Here is a 7,986-nt window from a genome sequence, read left to right as displayed (position 1 = left end):
CTGCTGGGAGATAGCTGTTGACCTTCAGGCCAGGGCAACTCTAATTTGCAGAATGCTGCTGGTCCCATGAGCCTCTTCTGCACAGGTCATACAATCAGCCTGAACTTACAGGCTGTCTCTGTCCAGCTGCACCCCTCCCTGCAGGACCTAAGCATGTGGTTAACTAGGCACCTCTGCACCACAGACCTTGAAATTATGAATTGGAAAATTAAGCATCACAAGAATGGGTTGTCATTGTTGAGTATTTGCTCAAATCAAACCCTGGCAATGACCCCAGATGTTCCAGTTGTGCCTTTTAAGAGAGAATTATCTTAAGGGAGGACATTTTGAATTATTATTTTTAAGTGCTAGGTTTAGAGATCTAGTTTAGCAAGTTTTGTTTGTAAGCAACTTCAGCAGTTTGTTTGTAAGATAAGTCCATGGCAGGGAGGAACCATGGGATAAAAGTAAGTTATTCAGCTGACTAGAAAGCCAGAATAACAAACAAACCACTATGCAACGTGAGCCTGATTCAGCTCTCACTTGCTGCAGTAGGAACTCTTTTAATTCTGTTTTATCAGTATATCACTGTATGCCAATCTCCAAATATATAACCAAACCAGAGGTTTCCCACTTTGATGTATATGGATGTATTCTCAAGGCTGTTGTATTAGTCTACACTGCACTCAGTCATCTGAAATGAGATCACAAAACTTGGGCTTGAAACATTTTTGCTTTTGCATAATTTACCGAGAAAAAAAGTCTGCTCATGATTTTCTTTTACTTTAGAAATATCAAGAATGTTAAGGCTAGTCACAGGAGCCGTGTACTCTGAGATTTGTCTCCTTATCTGAATGAGAAGGGATACAGAGTCAGCTTCATTTCTCTTAAGCTTTTATTAATAGTTGAAGTTAAGTAGTTTAAAAAAAAATTACATTTAACTGTGACCAATGATTTTAAAACATTATTGCTTGTCTGCCCACTATAGGCAAAATTGTATTTAAACATCCTAATAATTAAAAACATGTTTTCTAAGATTGTGTATTTTCCCATTATGGGAAAGACTGCAAACCTTTCTCACTATAAGGAGAAGGTAATTGATTTTGTATTTTTACAATGAAGAGAGAGACTATATGGGCTTCTTTTATCCCTAAATATTCCAGTGCTCTCCACAGAGAACATAATTGGGTACATATTTATTTACACTCATTGGGTGTGTCTACATGTGCACTTTAATGCTCAGTAGTCTATTTCACTGTGCATTAGAATTTCATAGCAAAAACTGTGCTAATATGCTAATATGCAGCAAAATTAGGCTACCATGCCTTAAGCATCACTAAAAAGTTGTGCGCTTTTGCTACTGTGCATTAGGGCATCTTAATGCACATTTAGTTAGTACCTCACATTAGAAGTACTAAACTTAATGTAGAGTAATGAAAGCACATTAATGAATGCGTAGACACACCCATTGTAAACAAAGGTTTAAACCCTCCCCCCCAGTGAACTAGAAGGACAAGGCACAGCAATGTTTTCTGTCACATGGATGTTAGGTATACCAGAGCATATAAAAACAAGACAAATTACTGTATATAGTTTACTTAAACTGTAAACTCTTTGTGGTGTTTTTTCTTCTGTCTTGGAACAGCACAAAGGAGCTGTGATCCAGAACTGCCCCTGTATAGTAAGTACAACACATATGCAGTACATGAGATGTCTACGAAGATGCTTTACTGCACAGTACACTAATCTATTGCACAGTAAAGCATCACCATCTAACCGTGCATAGTAGCTACTGTGCATTAAAATAGGCTAATGCATGATTTTCTTTTACCCATAAATACAGGTAGTAAATTTACTATATATAAGCTAATGTGCAGTAGTGCACTGTTACATAGCTGGCCAGGAGCAGGTTGCTCCTGGTCAGTCCAGACAGCAGGGGATGGGAGAACGATCCCTACCTTGGGCAGCTGCCTGCTTCCCAGCCCCTGCTCCAATCTGCAGATTGGAGCCAGGGCTGATACACTGTCCCCTTCCCCAGCAGCTGCCTGTTCTGGGGCCCGGCTCTGAGATTGGCGTTAAGTGCTAAAAACTAGCACAAATTTGACCCAAAGTTTATATTATAATGAATCTTTGTTGCCTCTGCCCCCCACCTGAAGGATCCCTTTAGAAGTTCTTTCTGAATGTGAGCAACCAGAATTGAGACTAGCAAATTTCCTTTGCTGCTTATCTTTATCTGCTTCTTGGTGTTTAGCCTCTACCTGTTTATTTTAAGCCCAAGTTGTTACTGTGTCAATTAAACTGAACTGCTGTTTTTTACAACTGTATCAACTCAGTTTGTTTTCCTTTTAAGCAGAACTTCACTGACAAGTGCACCTCACACTCTTAGGAATTCATTTTCTCCAAGCCAGTTTCCTAAAGACTAAGTCTCAAGGTGCAGTTTACTGATTTTAATTGAAATAACCAAAGTCCTTTCAGATAAACCTGTGCATACTGTCAAAAAGACACGGGACTTTTTTTAAGACTTCTTCATGGACAGCATTTAGCTGCAGCCAGAAAAAGATAATTTATGTAGTTATTTAGTTTTACAAAATATAAAATCAGGAAATACATGCTCAGAAAGTAAATGTTCTTAAAAAGTGAAAAACATGGCATCACAACAATTAAACCCTTTTTCTATTTCTCTACTGCCAAGGCACAAGAACAGGTGCTCAGTGAAAAATGTATTTTAAGAAACATGTTCATGAATGTCCAAGGTTAAAGAATATTTATAATTTTCAAATGGCCTATATATTGTGTCACCACTAGATGCCATCAGTTTTGGGATGGAGATTACATAGCAGCTTCATCTCTTGCTGTATAAAGTTGCAGTCTTTCCTGAATTTCAACAGCTGCAGTTGATGCAGCTGAACTAATCAAAAGTGTCCTTGTTCCCTGCCCTGCGTGTCACCCATACACAGGCAAGGAACAGGAAGCCACAAACCTGGTAGTCATAGAAACCACAGTTATCAACGTAAAGGTTTTAGAGTAAATATAAAGTTCCTGTTAAATTACATGCCATTCTGCAGTTAAAGATTTGATCATAAAGCATTGTTTTTCCAAAACAAGAGCATAAAGCTCAATGTTACTCTTCCAGACCTTTCAGTGTGTTGATTGTAATAGAAAAACATAATCCTCTGGGAAATAGTGAATTCGTTTAGAACTTGTAGTGGGACTAAAGGCATACGTCTAACAGCAGCCTGATGGCTAACAGATAAAGACATTCTGAAGTAAAGGTTCTAGAAGGGGCAGTGGAAAAGATTACATTAATCCATGTCCCATTTACAGACCCATGCTGGCCTTCAAAAGATATTCTTGAGCTGAAGAGATGAAAATATTCCTAGCTTTGGATCTGTTAAGAGGCTCTTAATAAAATGTCACTGAGCTGGTTTAAAAAAAAAAATGGATCTACTTCCTTTCATCTGCTTAGAGGTTTTTATGAGTCTGAGGGATTTGTGAGTTTGCTAATAGCAAGAAGAAAGGTTCTAAAATGGGAGAAGAATTAACTGGAACTTATTGATGCAAGTATAGTTAGGATCTCTGTGCTGGGTCTAACATTTACTTTTGATTATAAAGTCTTTCACAAATGGTTGCTGCTGCAAACAAACTGAAGTAGACATCACACCAGCTATCCCTTTCATATAATCACAGACAACACTTTCCCATATCTCAGCAGAGAGGCCCTCCCATATACCAGAGCATCTTACCAGTGATTGAAAGACACCCCTGTCAATTAAAATAATTGCTTACCTGGAAAAGCGTATTTTAGGGAAAACATTTTACATGTAATTAAGCTGTTGTTTGGCACTGGCAAACGAGGAAAACCAGCTGCCCATAAAACAACAGTGGGTATTCCACAGCTGATTTTGCTTAGACACAGATGAATAAGTCATGGGCTTCAGTCAAAACCCAGCTCCAAAACAAACTTTGAGCTAGATTCAAACTTTGTCCCTGGTTCCTACCTCCACAAAGGCCCAATGTGAAGCAAAGCATTTCTAACTGGATCAATAGGAGCTTCATTGAACAGATGTGTGCAGAACTCAACAGTTTTCAGATCTTGGAAAGATTTTTCTGCAGTTCCCATGTAGGTGAGTTGGAAACCCCAGAGCTTGGCTTTGAGTTTGAAGATACTCACAAACTAAAAGCAAGACCAAGTAGGAAAGAAAATCAAAAGAAAATAATTTTGAACAGTTCTATGAACCCAGAATAAGGTTATAACAAAATCTGCAACCAGGGGAAACTGAAAGGAAAAGGAGGCCAGTGCCTCCCAGTGTATGTGGGAGCCTGAGGATGATATTCATCGTACAATAGGTTTTACTATTGGAAAACATTATGTTATATACTCAGACATGCACATTTAAAATTTAATTTAATTGTTCTTGTAACAAGTTACTAAAGTACTATAAAGTGGGCTTGTTCAGATTTGCCTCAGTTTGACCTACTTCCTTATGAGCTACTTTTCCTAGACTTCTAGGAAAAGGGACTCTGGAATTTGGTTTAAATGTTAAAATTACTGGGGCCTGCAGGGAACACTAAAGGAGACAGACGTTCCAGGGAAAGAAAATATGAGTGGGAGCATGTGAATGGAATTCTAAATCAGTCTTCATCAATAGTCTCTCAGAGTCACTGTTTAATTCACATGTGACAAACTTTTCCCATGAAAAGAAAAAAAAAAAAGAAAAAAAGAGGAATAGGAACGTTTTAAAGAGGAATTGAATGGCTTTTGTAAAATCAATAAATAAATGTTTATTATTACTAATGATAATGATGCCTGGCTCTTATGCAACACTCTGAAACTATAGAGCACTGTACAAGCATTAACTAATCAATGATCTAATTAATGATTCAAGATCCCAAATCAGTAACAGAATATATGTGAAGGCTCCAGCGGAGCCATGCTGCCGGGGGAGGTGGAGCCCCACAGCTGATGCAAAAGCCTAGGAAAAGAGGGCCTGGGTCTCCAGGGATCACCAAAGCCCTGTGATGAGTTTGTGTTGAATTCCCCGGCATTCTGCCTGTGAGGGCATAACCTGATTGGTACTCCCTCATGAAAATGCCTTACCTATAATGTTCTTGCATGCAAGATGTTAATCTGGCTCTTTGATAACAATTCTGCAGAGGAAGTTATGAGCCAGAAGAGAATCCTCTGTCGATTTTGTGGGACTAGCAAGAATGAAAATTTAGGTAAAAAACCTTACTTACATATCTGCTCAATAAGATAAGTTCTCATTTACCTGGAAAGCACTAAGATACCAAAGAGTACTACAGAAAATTCAGGGATTAAATAGATAATGGCCCTGCTGCTTTGCCTCCTGCAAGTTAGGAGCTAATCAAATATTTAGATGCTAGGCCATCTAGGGAGGCCCAAGGTGATAGAGAACACTAAACTAGCCAAATCACTAGAAGGCACTCTTTTCTGTAAGGCAATACCTATCTGATACCCCAATTTTGTGTTAGGATGAGATGTTTTGACCTATTGGGCTTAAAGATTAATTAACTATTTTACAAGAGCAGTCATAGTACCTTGCATAATTCCAGTTTGAGGCACTGCATTCTACCTACCCAAGTTTCCCCGTACCTGTGACTGGACATGGTATTTTTCAGTTTAGGCTTATTCCTGCACACTGCAGATGAGGAGTATGGCAAATGGAAACAGAATAAAAGAAACTCAACAATGCAATGCACTCCTTCCCCCTTCCCCCCCACCTTGAGTAAGAAAGTGTTGGCAGGTGAATCTGACCCTGTATTTTTTAAATCACTACTCTAGGGAGAAGTTGGGACCAGGGGTTTTATAGCCCGCAGTAATGGAGATGATACCTCTTTGCTCTGCTCAGCACCAGTTGGAATCTGTACTTTAGTAGGAGCTGGGCCATGTTTCCAGCTGATTGTTCAGCGATTAGCATTTGGCTGGTAAAAATGATAAATCAGAAGGAATTCAGGACCTCACAGTTGGTACATTTAAGTAATGGTGATTTCTTTTCCATTTAAGCTTTGTTTAATTCCAAAATAAATTATTCTTCTATCTTAGTGCATAAGAGGGCTCATCTATTTTATGAAGACAATAGAAACACAGTAATAAAAAAATTGTGATACACAAGACTGAAGATCTTTCTACAGGTTTGTAGGCAACTGTCTTATACTGACTTCAGTTAATTTGCTATTGCTTACTGGATACCTTCCAATAGTTTTTCCTACAGTCTTACTATGCAGCATATTTTCATTTTATTTGAGATGGGAAACAAGGATTTTGTGGGAATATATTTCTAGACTGGGGTAGCCAACCAGTGGCCCAAGTATGGCTTCTCCATGTGGTTGGAGGTGGTAGATCAGGAAGGGAACAGGAAGCACCACGGAAGATAGGGCAGAAAGTGGAAAGCAGAGCAGGATATTGGGTGTTGGCGGGGGGAGGTAAGGGCGGGAAGCAGAAAGTAGAGCAGCAGATTGGACAGGGAGCACAGAATAGGGAGTAGAAAGCAGAGCAGCAGATTGAGCAGAGGAAAGGGTAATATACCTTTAGGGAGGGTGTGGGAATAATTTGTGGTACACATGCTGAAAAGTTGGCCCTCACTGTTCTAGACAGAGACTCTGGGTTCATTGTTCATCTTTCAAATCTTTTGTTAGCTGGATGAGTTAAATTTAATCCAAGATAGAGCTGCATATGTCAAATGTTCCCACTTCTGGAATCAGAGGTCCAAATTTACTGTTGTCTAAGGACTGTATTAGAGGTAGGAGGGAACTTGACGCAGGATCTAGACTGCAGAATACATTTGACCTCCTCTGAGGATTATGTGGATTCAGTTCACAAAGAAAGGAGCCTGACCACTCCTACCCCCCCTCATAAAAAGTGGACTTTGCAGGCACATTAGTAGTGGCTACCTTGTCTGGGAAACATCTTAGTGTGATGTATAATAAATTTAACTTACTGGATCTGAATTCTGGGAAGCAATTGTGCTGTCTTGTTTCTGTGTGTAAAGGCCTAAGAGGAGAACAGGCTGATTGTCACAGAGATTTGTAGATAACCAAAGCTTCAGACTGTAGCTTATAATTTTACTGATGCAAGTTCCTGCTTTTCATTGATCTACATTCTCTAAATCTGGACATTTGGCTACTGGAAAGAGCTGAGCAATTATTAACTCCATCTTTCTTTCATCTCCCTCAAATGTCCATAAAGATAAAAAAAATCTTCTCTAAATTAGTGATGAATCTAAAGGTGTAGCCCTATATTCTTGTTACCCTCCAAATATTGGGGGGTATTCAAATCCTAGAGCTAAGCTGGGAATTGAATTTGCATCTTGGGCCCATCTCTAGTTTTCATAAGGAAGTAATTGATCTGTGTAAAGTACTTATACCTCATATGGGGCATGCTATCATGAAGTGCCTCAATATTTTATATGAACAATTCCTGTTTTTAAATATTTTATTAATGCTAGCCAGAGACATCAAGTGTTGTTGTTTAATTGCTTAGCTATGACTGCTTCACTACCTGAATATCCTTGGGACAGAGGTATAGTCATGCTGGTTGTAGACTTGGTTTTAAGATTGTACCTTTTTCAGTTTAGTTTCATGTTTTAGAATTTAAATCTATTGTTGGGCCATTAGATGTCATTCATCTGTGAGATGAATTCCATATTTCAGCTATTGATTCCATCACAGTGAACATCTGTGGGATTTAGCCAAGACCACAGTGCTTTACAGGGTCCCAAATAGGACTTACATTATTCTTTGCAAACAGGAATGAGACAGAGTAAGATATCTTCATCTGACCTAATCAGAAAAGAAAAAAAAAAGGCTCTTAGATTAGATATTTAACCCTGTTATGCACAGGACCTATGCACATTTCAACACACATGAAAGGAAGACGACTGTTCTTACCTACATTTGTCTGATGATATTCTATAAACAAAGCCAGTTCTCATAGCCTCCATATTTTTTGGTGCTTTTTTGCAGGTACACCTTTTTTTTGTTTAAATT

This window comes from Crocodylus porosus, unplaced genomic scaffold (assembly GCF_001723895.1).
Source record: "Crocodylus porosus isolate Cpor-Errol unplaced genomic scaffold, CroPor_comp1, whole genome shotgun sequence".
Classification (NCBI taxonomy): Eukaryota; Metazoa; Chordata; order Crocodylia; family Crocodylidae; genus Crocodylus; species Crocodylus porosus.
This window is presented reverse-complemented; position numbering follows the sequence as displayed.